The following is a 17047-nucleotide window of genomic DNA, read 5'->3' on the forward strand; positions in this document are numbered from 1 at the left end:
TAAACTTTTGTGACGTCGTTTTTGAGATTGGGGGGGAAAAGGGGGAAATGGTTTTGGAGGGAGGGGAGGGTGGGGGAAAAGGGGGTAATAGTCTTCTCCAAAGCCCCAATTCCCCTTTGCCGATCGCTGGCACGATGATGTACAAATCTCTCTCCCCGCCCCCCGAATGCAATGATTAATAAATGTGGTCCAAGAAATATTGGTGCCTGTTTTGGTTCAATGGGCCTCGCTCGCTCGCAAGACAAGACACAGAGTGCTGGAGTAACTCAGAGGGTCGGGCAGCATCTGTGGAGGGAAGGAAATGGGTGGTGGATGGGTTGAGTTGGGTTGGGTTGGGGTTGGATTGGGTGAGTTGGGATGGGTTGGGTGGAGATTGAGTTGAATTGAGTTGGGATGGTTTGATTGGGTTGGGGTTGGGTTAGGTTGAGTTGAGTTGGGATGGGTTGAGTTGAGTTGGGTTGGGTTGAGTTGGGTTGGGTTGAGTTGGGTGGAGATTGAGTTGAATTGAGTTGGGATGGGTTGATTGGGTTGGGTTGAGTTGAGTTAAGTTGAGTTGAGTTGGGTTGGGTTGGGGTTGAGTTGGGTTGAGTTGAGTTAAGTTGAGTTGAGTTGGGTTGGGGTTGGGTGGAGATTGAGTTGAATTGAGTTGGGATGGGTTGGGTTGAGTTGGGTTGAGTTGGGTTGAGTTGAGTTGGGTTGGGGTTGGGTTGGGTTGGGTTGGGTTGAGTTGGGTTGGGTTGGGTTGGGTTGGGTTGAGTTGGGTTGGGTTGGATGGGTTGGGTTGAGTTGGGTTGGGTTGGGATGTGTTGGGTTGGGTTGGGTTGAGTTGGGTTGGGTTGGGTTGGGTTGAATTGGGTTGGGTTGGGTTGGGTTGGGTTGGGTTGGGTTGAGTTGGGTTGGGTTGGGATGGGTTGGGTTGAGTTGGGTTGGGTTGGGATGTGTTGGGTTGGGTTGGGTTGGGTTGGGTTGGGTTGAGTTGGGTTGAGTTGGATGGGTTGGGTTGAGTTGGGTTGGGTTGGGTTGGGTTGGGTTCGGTTGAGTTGGGTTGAGTTGGGTGGAGATTGAGTTAAATTGAGTTGGGATGGTTTGATTGGGTTGGGTTGGGGGTTGAGTTGGGTGGAGATTGAGTTGAATTGAGTTGCGATGGGGTTGATTGGGTTGGGTTGAGTTGAGTTAAGTTAGGTTGAGTTGGGTTGGGTTGGGTTGGGTTGGGTTGGGTTGAGTTGGGTTGGGTTGAGTTGAGTTGAGTTGAGTTAGTTGGGTTTAGTTGAGGTTGGGTTGAGTTGGGTGGGTTGGGTTGGGTGTGGTGGGTTGGGTTGAGTTGGGTTGAGTTGGGGTTGGGTTGGGATGGGTTGGGTTGAGTTGGGTTGGGGGTTGGGATGGGTTGGGTTGGTTGGGTGGGTTGGGTTGGGTTGAGTTGAGTTGGGTTGGGTTGAGTTGGGTTGGGTTGGGTTGAGTTACGTGACGTTTCACAGAGTGCTGGAGTAACTCAGCGGGTCAGGCAGCATCTGTGGAGAGAAGGAATGGGTGGTGGTTGGGTGGAGATTGAGTTGGGTTGAGTTAAGTTGGGTTGAGTTGGGTTGAGTTGAGTTGAGTTGGGATGGGTTGAGTTGAGTTGGGTTGGGTTGAGTTGAGTTGGGTTGAGTTGAGTTAAGTTGGGTTGGGTTGAGTTGAGTTGAGTTGAGTTGAGTTAAGTTGGGTTGGGGTTGAGATGAGTTGGGTTTGGGTTGGGTTGGGTTGGGTTGGGTTGGGTTGGGTTGAGTTGGGGTTGGGTTGGGTTGAGTTGGGTTGGGTTGGGTTGAGTTGAGATAGGTGACGTTTCACAGAGTGCTGGAGTAACTCAGCGGTCAGGCAGCATCTGTGGGGAACATTGATAGGTGACGTTTGGGGTCCAGACCCTTCTTCATACTGACGTCAGGGGGGCGGGACAAAGGAAGGATGATAGAGGATGGAGACAGGAAGATAGAGGGAGATCTGGGAAGGAGGAGGGGAAGAGAGGGACAGAGGAACTATCTAATGTTGGAGAAGTCTATGTTCATACAACTGCCCAGGCGAAATATGAGGTGCTGTTCCTCCAATTTCCGGTGGGCCTCACTATGGCACTGGAGGAGGCCCATGACAGAAAGGTCAGACTGGGAGTGGGAGGGGTAGTTGAGGTGCTCAGCCACCGGGAGATCAGTTTGGTTAAGGCGGACCGAGCGCAGGGTTGGTTTCGCCGATGTAGAGAAGTTGACATCTAGAACAGCGGATACAATAGATGAGGCTTGTATTCACTGGAGATTCGAAGATTTCCATGAGAACATAGAGCGCAAGATTAGCTAATGGCATGTTGGCCTTCATGACAAGAGGAGTTGAGTTGAGGAGCAAAGAGGTCCTTCTGCAGTTGTACAGGGCCCTAGTGAGACCGCGTCTGGAGTTTTGGTCTCCTAATTTGAGGAAGGACGTCCTTGCTATTGAGTAGAGGAGCAAGGAGGTCCTTCTGCAGTTGTACAGGGCCCTGGTGAGACCACACCTGGAGTACTGCGTACAGTTTTGGTCTCCTAGTTTGAGTTTAGGAGCAAAGAGGTCCTAAGTTTTGGTCTCCTAGTTTGAGGAAGGATGTCCTAGTTTGAGTCTAGGGGCAAGGAGGTCCTTCTGCAGTTGTTCAGGGCCCTGGTGAGACCACACCTGGAGTATTGTGTGCAGTTTTGGTCTCCTAACTTGAGTTTAGGAGTAAAGAGGTCCTTCTGCAGTTGTACAGGGCCCTAGTGAGACCACATCTGGAGTACTGCGTACAGTTTTGGTCTCCTAGTTTGAGTTTAGGTCCTTCTGCAGTTTTGGTCTCCTAGTTTGAGTTTAGGAGCAAAGAGGTCCTTCTGCAGTTGTACAGGGCCCTGGTGAGACCACACCTGGAGTACTGTGTGCAGGTTTGGTCTCCTAGTTTGAGGAAGGACCTCCTAGTTTGACTTTAGGAGCAAAGAGGTCCTTCTGCAGTTGTACAGGGCCCTGGTGAGACCGCACCTGGAGTACTGTGTGCAGTTTTGGTCTCCTAGTTTGAGGAAGGACGTCCTTGCTATTGAGGCAGTGCAGCGTAGGTTCACCAGGTTAATCCCCAGGATGGCGGGACTGTCGTACGTTGAAAGGCTGGAGCGACTGGGCTTGTATACACTGGAATTTAGAAGGATGAGAGGGGATCTTATGGAAACGTATAAGATTATTAAGGGGTTGGACCCTCTAACGTTAGAGGCAGGAAACATGTTCCCAATGTTGGGGGAGTCCAGAACAAGAGGCCACACAACCTCCACCCAACTTAACTCAACCCAACCCAACCTCCACCCAACCCAACCCAACCCAACCTCCACCCAACCCAACCCAACCCAACCTCCACCCAACCCAACCCAACCCAACCCAACCTCCACCCAACCCAACCCAACCCAACCTCCACCCAACCCAACCCAATCCAACCTCCACCCAACCCAACCCAACCCAACCTCCACCCAACCCAACCCAACCCAACCCAACCTCCACCCAACCCAACCCAACCCAACCTCCACCCAACCCAACCCAACCTCCACCCAACCCAACTCAACTCAATCTCCACCCAACCTTTCCAGTTGTGAATCTGTGGGATTAATTCTCTGCCTCAGAGGGCAGTGGAGGCCAATTCTCTGAATGCATTCAAGAGAGAGCTAGATAGAGCTCTTAAGGATAGAGGAGTCAGGGGGTACGGGGAGAAGGCAGGAACGGGGTACTGATTGAGAATGATCAGCCGCGATCACATTGAATGGCGGTGCGTACAGGCTCGAAGGGCCGAATGGCCTCCTCCTGCACCGGTTGTCTGTTGCCTATTGTCTAACGCCGAGCCTGCGCTCGGTCTGGCCGATGTAAATAAGTCGACATCTGGAGCAGCGGATGCAATAGGTGAGGTTGGAGGAGGTGCAGGTGAACCTGTGTCTCACCTGGAAAGACTCACCTGTTTGGGTCCTTGGATGGAGTCGAGGAAGGGGGGAGGAGGAGGTAAATGGGACAGGTGTTTGCATCTCGTGCGGTCGCAGGGGAAGGGGTTGGTTTGGGGTAGGAAGGGACGAGTGGACCAGGGGGGTTACGGAGGGAACGGCCTCTGCGGAACGCAGAGAGGGGAGGGGATGGGAAGATGTGGCCAGTGGTGGGGGTCCCGTTGTAGGTGACGGAGACGTTGGCGGATGATATGTTGGATCCGCTGGCTGGTGGGGTGGAAGGTGAGGACCAACATGCCCCATCTACACTAGTCCCACCAGTGGGCAGGTGGGACTAGTGTAGATGGGGCATGTTGGCCGGTGTGGGACTAGTGTAGATGGGGCATGTTGGCCGGTGTGGGCAAAGGTGGGACTAGTGTAGATGGGGCATGTTGGCCGGTGTGGGCAGGTGGGACTAGTGTTGATGGGGCATGTTGGTCGGTGTGGGACTAGTGTAGATGGGGCATGTTGGCCGGTGTGGGCAGGTGGGACTAGTGTAGATGGGGCATGTTGGTCGGTGTGGGCAAAGGTGGGACTAGTGTAGATGGGGCATGTTGGTCGGTGTGGGACTAGTGTAGATGGGGCATGTTGGCCGGTGTGGGACTAGTGTAGATGGGGCATGTTGGCCGGTGTGGGCAAAGGTGGGACTAGTGTAGATGGGGCATGTTGGCCGGTGTGGGCAGGTGGGACTAGTGTTGATGGGGCATGTTGGTCGGTGTGGGACTAGTGTAGATGGGGCATGTTGGCCGGTGTGGGCAGGTGGGACTAGTGTAGATGGGGCATGTTGGTCGGTGTGGGCAAAGGTGGGACTAGTGTAGATGGGGCATGTTGGTCGGTGTGGGACTAGTGTAGATGGGGCATGTTGGCCGGTGTGGGACTAGTGTAGATGGGGCATGTTGGCCGGTGTGGGACTAGTGTAGATGGGGCATGTTGGCCTGTGTGGGCAAAGGTGGGTCTAGTGTAGATGGGGCATGTTGGCCGGTGTGGGCAAAGGTGGGACTAGTGTAGATGGGGCATGTTGGTCGGTGTGGGACTAGTGTAGATGGGGCATGTTGGTCGGTGTGGGCAAAGGTGGGACTAGTGTAGATGGGGCATGTTGGCCGGTGTGGGCAAAGGTGGGACTAGTGTAGATGGGGCATGTTGGCCGGTGTGGGACTAGTGTAGATGGAGCATGTTGGTCGGTGTGGGCAAAGGTGGGACTAGTGTAGATGGGACATGTTGGTCGGTGTGGGCAGGTGGGACTAGTGTAGATGGGGCATGTTGGTCGGTGTGGGCAAAGGTGGGACTAGTGTAGATGGGACATGTTGGTCGGTGTGGGCAGGTGGGACTAGTGTAGATGGGGCATGTTGGCCGGTGTGGGACTAGTGTAGATGGGGCATGTTGGCCGGTGTGGGCAAAGGTGGGACTAGTGTAGATGGGGCATGTTGGCCGGTGTGGGCAGATGGGACTAGTGTAGATGGGGCATGTTGGTCGGTGTGGGACTAGTGTAGATGGGGCATGTTGGTCGGTGTGGGCAGGTGGGACTAGTGTAGATGGGGCATGTTGGTCGGTGTGGGCAAAGGTGGGACTAGTGTAGATGGGGCATGTTGGCCGGTGTGGGACTAGTGTAGATGGGGCATGTTGGTCGGTGTGGGCAAAGGTGGGACTAGTGTAGATGGGACATGTTGGTCGGTGTGGGCAAAGGTGGGACTAGTGTAGATGGGGCATGTTGGTCGGTGTGGGACTAGTGTAGATGGGGCATGTTGGTCGGTGTGGGACTAGTGTAGATGGGGCATGTTGGTCGGTGTGGGCAGGTGGGACTAGTGTAGATGGGGCATGTTGGTCGGTGTGGGACTAGTGTAGATGGGGCATGTTGGTCGGTGTGGGACTAGTGTAGATGGGGCATGTTGGTCGGTGTGGGACTAGTATAGATGGGGCATGTTGGTCGGTGTGGGACTAGTGTAGATGGGGCATGTTGGTCGGTGTGGGACTAGTGTAGATGGGGCATGTTGGTCGGTGTGGGACTAGTGTAGATGGGGCATGTTGGTCGGTGTGGGCAGGTGGGACTAGTGTAGATGGGGCATGTTGGTCGGTGTGGGCAGGTGGGACTAGTGTAGATGGGGCATGTTGGGCCAAAATTATCTTAAGCCTATAATTTAGGCCCAAAAATCCATCTACTCTTAAATATCTCTCTCTCACTCTCTCTCCTCTCTCCTCCCTCTCTCTCTCTCTCTCTCTCTCTCTCTCTCCCCCTCTTTAAATCAAATGTTGGCCCGAAATTATCTAAAGCCTAAAATTTAGGCCCCAAAAATCCATCTATTAAATATCTCTCTCTCTCTCTCACACACTCTCTCTGCTCTCTCCTTCCCTCTCTCTCTCCCTCCCTCTCCCCTCCCTCTCTCTCTCTCTCTCTCTCTCTCCCTCCTCTCCCCTCCCTCTCTCCCTCTCTCTCTCTCTCTCTCTCTGTCTGTCAATTAAAGAAGAGGTTTGGTAAATTGGCCAATTGGGTAATTTAGAGACTGATATCAGCAAGACTTGATTAGGAGACCAAAACTGTCCAGTAGACAACAGACAACAGGTGCAGGAGGAGGAGGCCATTCGGCCCTTCGAGCCTGTACGCACCGCCATTCAATGTGATCGCGGCCGATCGTTCTCAATCAGTACCCCGTTCCTGCCTTCTCCCCTGACTCCTCTATCCTTAAGAGCTCTATCTAGCTCTCTCTTGAATGCATTCAGAGAATTGGCCTCCACTGCCCTTCTGAGGCAGAGAATTAATCCCACAGATTCACACTGGAAACGTTGGGTGGAGGTTGGGTTGGGTTGAGTTGGGTTGGGTGGAGATTGAGTTGGGTGGAGGTTGGGTTGGGTTGGGTTGGGTTGGGTTGGGTTGGGTTGGGTTGGGTTGGGTTGGGTTGGGTTGGGTTGAGTTGGGTTGGGTTGGGTTGGGTTGGGTTGGGTGGAGGTTGGGTTGGGTTGGGTTGGGTTGAGTTGGGTTGGGTTGGGTTGGGTTGAGTTGAGTTGGGTGGAGGTTGCGTTGCGTTGGGTTGGGTTGGGTTGGGTTGGGTTGGGTTGGGTTGGGTTGGGTTGGGTTGGGTTGGGTTGGGTTGGGTTGGGTTGGGTTGGGTTGGGTTGGGTTGGGTTGGGTTGAGTTGGGTTGGGTTGGGTTGGGTTGAGTTGGGTGGAGGTTGGGTTGGGTTGGGTTGGGTTGGGTTGAGTTGGGTTGGGTTGGGTTGGGTTGAGTTGAGTTGGGTGGAGGTTGCGTTGCGTTGGGTTGGGTTGGGTTGGGTTGGGTTGGGTTGGGTTGGGTTGGGTTGGGTTGGGTTGGGTTGGGTTGGGTTGGGTTGGGTTGGGTGGAGATTGAGTTGGGTGGAGGTTGGGTTGGGTTGAGTTGAGTTGGGTGGAGATTGAGTTGGGTTGGGTTGGGTGGAGGTTGGGTTGGTTTGAGTTGAGTTGGGTGGAGATTGTGTGGCCCCTGGTTCTGGACTTCCCCCAACATTGGGAACAATCTTCCCCCATCTAGCCTGTCCAACCCCTTAAGCTGTGTGGCCCCTGGTTCTGGACTCCCCCCAACATTGGGAACGATCTTCCCCCATCTAGCCTGTCCAACCCCTTAAGCTGTGTGGCCCCTGGTTCTGGACTCTCCCAACATTGGGAACGATCTTCCCCCATCTAGCCTGTCCAACCCCTTAAGCTGTGTGTGGCCCCTGGTTCTGGACTCCACCAACATTGGGAACGATCTTCCTGCATCTAGCCTGTCCAACCCCTTAAGCTGTGGCCCCTGGTTCAGGACTCCACCAACATTGGGAACGATCTTCCCCCATCTAGCCTGTCCAACCCCTTAAGCTGTGTGGCCCCTGGTTCTGGACTCCCCCCAACATTGGGAACGATCTTCCCGCATCTAGCCTGTCCAACCCCTTAAGCTGTGTGTGGCCCCTGGTTCTGGACTCTCCCCCAACATTGGGAACGATCTTCCCCCATCTAGCCTGTCCAACCCCTTAAGCTGTGTGTGGCCCCTGGTTCTGGACTCCCCCCAACATTGGGAATGATCTTCCCGCATCTAGCCTGTCCAACCCCTTAAGCTGTGTGGCCCCTGGTTCTGGACTCCCCCCAACATTGGGAACAATCTTCCCCCATCTAGCCTGTCCAACCCCTTAAGCTGTGTGGCCCCTGGTTCTGGACTCCCCCCAACATTGGGAACGATCTTCCCCCATCTAGCCTGTCCAACCCCTTAAGCTGTGTGGCCCCTTGTTCAGGACTCCACCCACATTGGGAACGATCTTCCCCCATCTAGCCTGTCCAACCCCTTAAGCTGTGTGTGGCCCCTGGTTCTGGACTCTCCCCCAACATTGGGAACGATCTTCCCCCATCTAGCCTGTCCAACCCCTTAAACTGTGTGGCCCCTGGTTCAGGACTCCCCCAACATTGGGAACAATCTTCCTGCATCTAGCCTGTCCAACCCCTTAAGCTGTGTGTGGCCCCTGGTTCTGGACTCTCCCCCAACATTGGGAACGATCTTCCCCCATCTAGCCTGTCCAACCCCTTAAGCTGTGTGGCCCCTGGTTCAGGACTCCACCAACATTGGGAACGATCTTCCCCCATCTAGCCTGACCAACCCCTTAAGCCGTGGCCCCTGGTTCTGGACTCCCCCCAACATTGGGAACAATCTTCCAGCATCTAGCCTGTCCATCCCCTTAAGCTGTGTGGCCCCTGGTTCTGGACTCCACCAACATTGGGAACGATCTTCCCGCATCTAGCCTGTCCAACCCCTTAAGCTGTGTGGCCCCTGGTTCTGGACTCTCCCCCAACATTGGGAACAATCTTCCCCCATCTAGCCTGTCCAACCCCTTAAGCTGTGTGGCCCCTGGTTCTGGACTCCCCCCAACATTGGGAACAATCTTCCCCCATCTAGCCTGTCCAACCCCTTAAGCTGTGTGTGGCCCCTGGTTCTGGACTCTCCCCCAACATTGGGAACGATCTTCCCCCATCTAGCCTGTCCAACCCCTTAAGCTGTGTGGCCCCTGGTTCTGGACTCTCCCCCAACATTGGGAACAATCTTCCCCCATCTAGCCTGTCCAACCCCTTAAACTGTGTAGCCCCTGGTTCAGGACTCCCCCAACATTGGGAACAATCTTCCCCCATCTAGCCTGTCCAACCCCTTAAGCTGTGTGGCCCCTGGTTCAGGACTCCACCAACATTGGGAACGATCTTCCCCCATCTAGCCTGTCCAACCCCTTAAACTGTGTAGCCCCTGGTTCAGGACTCCCCCAACATTGGGAACAATCTTCCCCCATCTAGCCTGTCCAACCCCTTAAGCTGTGTGGCCCCTGGTTCTGGACTCCCCCAACATTGGGAACGATTTTCCCCCATCTAGCCTGTCCAACCCCTTAAGCTGTGTGGCCCCTGGTTCTGGACTCCCCCAACATTGGGAACGATCTTCCTGCATCTAGCCTGTCCAACCCCTTAAGCTGTGGCCCCTGGTTCTGGACTTCCCCCAACATCGGGAACGATCTTCCCCCATCTAGCCTGTCCAACCCCTTAAGCTGTGTGGCCCCTGGTTCTGGACTCTCCCCCAACATTGGGAACGATCTTCCCCCATCTAGGTTGTCCAACCCCTTAAGCTGTGTGGCCCCTGGTTTTGGACTCCCCCCAACATTGGGAACGATCTTCCCCCATCTAGCCTGTCCAACCCCTTAAGCTGTGGCCCCTGGATCAGGACTTCCCCCGTCAGAAAGGTGCACAAGTCCAAGCTCGTCAGGAACGCACGATACAAATTAGTATCTGGATCGGTTGATCAATTAAAGTAGAGGTTTGGTAAATTGGCCAATTGGGTAATTTAGTGACTGATATCAGCAAGACTTGAACACAAGGGGAACAGCTCTGTTGGGGGAGATGTCCAGTGAGGAAAGTGCCAGTCTTTGTCTGACAGTCTTTGGGTGCAGTTTTGGTCTCCAAATTTGAGTTTAGGAGCAAAGAGGTCCTTCTGCAGTTGTTCAGGGCCCTGGTGAGACCGCACCTGGAGTACTGTGTACAGTTTTGGTCTCCTAGTTTGAGTTTAGGTCCTTCTGCAGTTTTGGTCTCCTAGTTTGAGGAAGGACGTCCTAGTTTGATTTTAGGAGCAAGGAGGTCCTTCTTCAGATGTACAAGGCCCTGGTGAGACCACACCTGGAGTTTTGATCTCCTAGTTTGAGGAAGGACCTCCTTGCTATGGAGTATAGGAGCAAGGAGGTCCTTCTGCAGTTGTACAGGGCCCTGGTGAGACCACACCTGGAGTACTGTGTACAGTTTTGGTCTCCTAGTTTGAGTTTAGGAGCAAGGAGGTCCTTTTGCAGTTGTACCGGGCCCTGGTGAGACCACACCTGGAGTACTGTGGACAGTTTTGGTCTCCTAGTTTGAGTTTAGGTCCTTCTGCAGTTTTGGTCTCCTAGTTTGAGTTTAGGAGCAAAGAGGTCCTTCTGCAGTTGTACAGGGCCCTGGTGAGACCACACCTGGAGTACTGTGTGCAGTTTTGGTCTCCTAGTTTGAGTTTAGGAGCAAAGAGGTCCTTCTGCAGTTGTACAGGGCCCTGGTGAGACCACACCTGGAGTACTGTGTGCAGTTTGGGTCTCCTAGTTTGAGGAAGGACGTCCTAGTTTGACTTTAGGAGCAAGGAGGTCCTTCTTCAGATGTACAAGGCCTTGGTGAGACCACGTCTGGAGTTTTGATCTCCTAGTTTGAGGAAGGACCTCCTTGCTATGGAGTATAGGAGCAAGGAGGTCCTTCTGCAGTTGTTCAGGGCCCTGGTGAGACCACACCTGGAGTACTGTGTACAGTTTTGGTCTCCTAGTTTGAGGAAGGACGTCCTAGTTTGACTTTAGGAGCAAGGAGGTCCTTCTTCAGATGTACAAGGCCTTGGTGAGACCACGTCTGGAGTTTTGATCTCCTAGTTTGAGGAAGGACCTCCTTGCTATGGAGTATAGGAGCAAAGAGGTCCTTCTGCAGTTGTACAGGGCCCTGGTGAGACCGCACCTGGAGTACTGTGTGCAGTTTTGGTCTCCTAGTTTGAGGAAGGACGTCCTTGCTATTGAGGCAGTGCAGCGTAGGTTCATAACAAGAGGAGTTGAGTTTAGGAGTTGAGTTGAGTTTTGGTCTCCTAGTTTGAGTATAGGAGCAAGGAGGTCCTTCTGCAGTTGTACAGGGCCCTGGTGAGACCGCACCTGGAGTACTGTGTGCAGTTTTGGTCTCCTAGTTTGAGGAAGGACGTCCCTGCTATTGAGGCAGTGCAGCGTAGGTTCATAACAGGAGGAGTTGAGTATAGGAGCAAAGAGGTCCTTCTGCAGTTGTACAGGGCCCTGGTGAGACCAGATCTGGAGTATTGGGTGCAGTTTTGGTCTCCTAGTTTGCGTTTAGGAGCAAGGAGGTCCTTCTGCAGTTGTACAGGGCCCTAGTGAGACCGCACCTGGAGTACTGTGTGCAGTTTTGGTCTCCTAGTTTGAGGAAGGACGTCCTTGCTATTGAGGCAGTGCAGCGTAGGTTCATAAGGAGAGGGGTTGAGTATAGGAGCAAAGAGGTCCTTCTGCAGTTGTACAGGGCCCTGGTGAGACCACACCTGGAGTATTGGGTGCAGTTTTGGTCTCCTAGTTTGAGGAAGGACGTCCCTGCTATTGAGGCAGTGCAGCGTAGGTTCATAAGGAGAGGAGTTGAGTATAGGAGCAAAGAGGTCCTTCTACAGTTGTACCGGGCCCTGGTGAGACCGCACCTGGAGTACTGCGTGCAGTTTTGGTCTCCTAGTTTGAGTTTAGGAGCAAAGTCCCTTGCAATCGGAAACAGGTGAATTGATCATGGGGAACAAGGGACATGGCAGACCAATTGAATAACTACTTTGGTTCTGTCTTCACTAAGGAAGACATTAACAATCTGCCGGAAATAGCAGGAGACCGAATGAGTTGGAGGAACCGAGGATAGTCCAGGTTCGTCGGGAAGTGGTGTTAGGTAAATTGAATGGATTAAAGGCCGATAAATCCCCAGGGCCAGACAGGCTTCAACCCAGAGTGTAGGCCCCAAAAGGAGGTAGCCCCAGAAATAGTGGATGCATTAGTGAAAACTCTTTAGATTCTGGAGTAGTTCCTGAGGATTGGAGGGTGGCTAATGTTGCCCCTCTTTTCCTAGAGGGAGGGAGAGAGAGAAAAGGGGGAATTATAGACCAGTTGGTCTAACGTCGGCCGTGGGGGAAGATGCTAATAGTCGGTTATTAACGATGGGATAGCATCACATTTGGAGAGTGGTGAAATCGTCCGGACAAAGTCAGCGTGGATCCACGAAAGGCAAATCGTGACTGACGGATCTCGGAGGGTCTTTGGAGGATGTAACTAGTAGAGTGGAGAAGGGAGAACCAGTGGATGTGATGTACCTAGACTTCCAGAGGGCCTTCGACAAGCTCCCACATAGGAGGTTAGAGGGCAAGATTAGTTGACTAATCTTCTGGAATTCTTTGAGGATGTAACTGGGAAAATTGACTGGGGAGAACCAGTGGATGTGGTGTACCGGGACTTTCAGAAGGCCTTCGACAAGGCCCCACATTGGAGATTAGAGGGCAAGATTAGAGCGCATGGTATTGGAGGTAGGGTACTGACATGTGTTATATCTGGACTTCCAGAAGGCCTTCGACAAGGTCCCACATAGGAGGTTAGAGGGCAAGATTAGAGCGCATGGTATTGGAGGTAGGGTACTGACATGTGTTATATCTGGACTTCCAGAAGGCCTTCGGCAAGGCCCCACATTGGAGGTTAGTTGACTAATCTTCTGGAATTCTTTGAGGATGTAACTGGGAAAATTGACTGGGGAGAACCAGTGGATGTGGTGTACCGGGACTTTCAGAAAGCCTTCGACAAGGCCCCACATTGGAGATTAGAGGGCAAGATTAGAGCACATGGTATTGGAGGTTGGTTACTGACATGTGTTATATCTGGACTTCCAGAAGGCCTTCGACAAGGTCCCACATAGGAGGTTAGAGGGCAAGATTAGAGCGCATGGTATTGGAGGTAGGGTATTGACATGTGTTATATCTGGACTTCCAGAAGGCCTTCGACAAGGCCCCACATTGGAGGTTAGTTGACTAATCTTCTGGAATTCTTTGAGGATGTAACTGGGAAAATTGACTGGGGAGAACCAGTGGATGTGGTGTACCGGGACTTTCAGAAGGCCTTCGACAAGGTCCCACACAGGAGGTTAGAGGGCAAGATTAGAGCGCATGGTATTGGAGGTAGGGTATTGACATGTGTTATATCTGGACTTCCAGAAGGCCTTCGACAAGGTCCCACACAGGAGGTTAGAGGGCAAGATTAGAGCACATGGTATTGGAGGTTGGTTACTGACATGTGTTATATCTGGACTTCCAGAAGGCCTTCGACAAGGTCCCACATAGGAGGTTAGAGGGCAAGATTAGAGCGCATGGTATTGGAGGTTGGTTACTGACATGCGTTATTTCTGGACTTCCAGAAGGCCTTCGGCAAGGTCCCACATAGGAGGTTAGAGGGCAAGATTAGAGCGCATGGTATTGGAGGTAGGGTACTGACATGTGTTATATCTGGACTTCCAGAAGGCCTTCGGCAAGGTCCCACATAGGAGGTTAGAGGGCAAGATTAGTTGACTAATCTTCTGGAATTCTTTGAGGATGTAACTGGGAAAATTGACAGGGGAGAGCCGGTGGATGTGGTGTACCGGGACTTTCAGAAGGCCTTCGACAAGGTCCCACACAGGAGGTTAGAGGGCAAGATTAGAGCGCATGGTATTGGAGGTTGGTTACTGACATGGGTTGAGAATTGGTTGACAGACAGAAAGCAAAGAGGTTTGAGTTTAGGAGCAAAGAGGTCCTTCTGCAGTTGTACCGGGCCCTGGTGAGACCGCACCTGGAGTACTGTGTGCAGTTTTGGTCTCCTAGTTTGAGGAAGGACGTCCTTGCTATTGAGGCAGTGCAGCGTAGGTTCATAACAGGAGGAGTTGAGTATAGGAGCAAAGAGGTCCTTCCACAGTTGTACAGGGCCCTGGTGAGACCACACCTGGAGTACTGTGTGCAGTTTTGGTCTCCTAGTTTGAGTTTAGGAGCAAAGTCCCTTGCAATCGGAAACAGGTGAATTGATCATGGGGAACAGGGACATGGCAGACCAATTGAATAACTACTTTGGTTCTGCCTTCACTAAGGAAGACATTAACAATCTGCCGGAAATAGCAGGAGAACGAATGAGTTGGAGGAACCGAGGATAGTCCAGGTTCGTCGGGAAGTGGTGTTAGGTAAACTGAATGGATTAAAGGCCGATAAATCCCCAGGGCCAGACAGGCTTCATCCCAGAGTGTAGGCCCCAAAAGGAGGTAGCCCCAGAAATAGTGGATGCATTAGTGAAAACTCTTTAGATTCTGGAGTAGTTCCTGAGGATTGGAGGGTGGCTAATGTTGCCCCTCTTTTCCTAGAGGGAGGGAGAGAGAGAAAAGGGGGAATTATAGACCAGTTAGTCTAACGTCGGCCGTGGGGGAAGATGCTAATAGTCGGTTATTAACGATGGGATAGCATCACATTTGGAGAGTGGTGAAATCGTCCGGACAAAGTCAGCGTGGATCCACGAAAGGCAAATCGTGACTGACGGATCTCGGAGGGTCTTTGGAGGATGTAACTAGTAGAGTGGAGAAGGGAGATCCAGTGGATGTGATGTATCTAGACTTCCAGAGGGCCTTCGACAAGGTCCCACATAGGAGGTTAGAGGGCAAGATTAGTTGACTAATCTTCTGGAATTCTTTGAGGATGTAACTGGGAAAATTGACAGGGGAGAACCAGTGGATGTGGTGTACCTCGACATTCAGAAAGCCTTCGACAAGGTCCCACATAGGAGATTAGAGGGCAAGATTAGAGCACATGGTATTGGAGGTAGGGTACTGACATGTGTTATATCTGGACTTCCAGAAGGCCTTCGGCAAGGTCCCACATAGGAGGTTAGAGGGCAAGATTAGTTGACTAATCTTCTGGAATTCTTTGAGGATGTAACTGGGAAAATTGACAGGGGAGAGCCGGTGGATGTGGTGTACCGGGACTTTCAGAAGGCCTTCGACAAGGTCCCACATAGGAGATTAGAGGGCAAGATTAGAGCACATGGTATTGGGGGTAGGGTACTGACATGTGTTATTTCTGGACTTCCAGAAGGCCTTCGGCAAGGTCCCACATAGGAGATTAGAGGGCAAGATTAGAGCGCATGGTATTGGAGGTAGGGTACTGACATGTGTTATATCTGGACTTCCAGAAGGCCTTCGACAAGGCCCCACATTGGAGGTTAGTTGACTAATCTTCTGGAATTCTTTGAGGATGTAACTGGGAAAATTGACAGGGGAGAACCAGTGGATGTGGTGTACCGGGACTTTCAGAAGGCCTTCGACAAGGTCCCACACAGGAGGTTAGAGGGCAAGATTAGAGCACATGGTATTGGAGGTAGGGTACTGACATGTGTTATATCTGGACTTCCAGAAGGCCTTCGACAAGGTCCCACATAGGAGGTTAGAGGGCAAGATTAGAGCGCATGGTATTGGAGGTAGGGTATTGACATGTGTTATATCTGGACTTCCAGAAGGCCTTCGGCAAGGTCCCACATAGGAGATTAGAGGGCAAGATTAGAGCACATGGTATTGGAGGTAGGGTATTGACATGTGTTATATCTGGACTTCCAGAAGGCCTTCGACAAGGTCCCTCATAGGAGATTAGAGGGCAAGATTAGAGCACATGGTATTGGAGGTAGGGTACTGACATGTGTTATATCTGGACTTCCAGAAGGCCTTCGACAAGGTCCCACATAGGAGATTAGAGGGCAAGATTAGAGCACATGGTATTGGAGGTAGGGTACTGACATGTGTTATATCTAGACTTCCAGAAGGCCTTCGACAAGGCCCCACATTGGAGATTAGAGGGCAAGATTAGAGCGCATGGTATTGGAGGTAGGGTACTGACATGTGTTATATCTGGACTTCCAGAAGGCCTTCGACAAGGCCCCACATTGGAGGTTAGTTGACTAATCTTCTGGAATTCTTTGAGGATGTAACTGGGAAAATTGACAGGGGAGAGCCGGTGGATGTGGTATACCGGGACTTTCAGAAGGCCTTCGACAAGGTCCCACATAGGAGGTTAGAGGGCAAGATTAGTTGACTAATCTTCTGGAATTCTTTGAGGATGTAACTGGGAAAATTGACAGGGGAGAGCCGGTGGATGTGGTTTTCCGGGACTTCCAGAAAGCCTTCGACAAGGCCCCACATTGGAGATTAGAGGGCAAGATTAGAGCGCATGGTATTGGAGGTAGGGTACTGACATGTGTTATATCTGGACTTCCAGAAGGCCTTCGACAAGGTCCCACATAGGAGGTTAGAGGGCAAGATTAGAGCGCATGGTATTGGAGGTAGGGTATTGACATGTGTTATATCTGGACTTCCAGAAGGCCTTCGACAAGGTCCCACATAGGAGGTTAGAGGGCAAGATTAGTTGACTAATCTTCTGGAATTCTTTGAGGATGTAACTGGGAAAATTGACTGGGGGGAACCAGTGGATGTGGTGTACCGGGACTTTCAGAAGGCCTTCGACAAGGTCCCACACAGGAGGTTAGAGGGCAAGATTAGAGCGCATGGTATTGGAGGTAGGGTACTGACATGTGTTATATCTGGACTTCCAGAAGGCCTTCGACAAGGTCCCACATAGGAGGTTAGAGGGCAAGATTAGAGCGCATGGTATTGGAGGTAGGGTATTGACATGTGTTATATCTGGACTTCCAGAAGGCCTTCGACAAGGCCCCACATTGGAGGTTAGTTGACTAATCTTCTGGAATTCTTTGAGGATGTAACTGGGAAAATTGACTGGGGAGAACCAGTGGATGTGGTGTACCGGGACTTTCAGAAGGCCTTCGACAAGGTCCCACATAGGGGGTTAGAGGGCAAGATTAGAGCGCATGGTATTGGAGGTTGGTTACTGACATGTGTTATATCTGGACTTCCAGAAGGCCTTCGACAAGGTCCCACACAGGAGGTTAGAGGGCAAGATTAGAGCACATGGTATTGGAGGTAGGGTACTGACATGTGTTATATCTGGACTTCCA

Source organism: Rhinoraja longicauda, chromosome 39, assembly GCF_053455715.1.
Source record: "Rhinoraja longicauda isolate Sanriku21f chromosome 39, sRhiLon1.1, whole genome shotgun sequence".
NCBI classification, from domain to species: domain Eukaryota; kingdom Metazoa; phylum Chordata; class Chondrichthyes; order Rajiformes; family Arhynchobatidae; genus Rhinoraja; species Rhinoraja longicauda.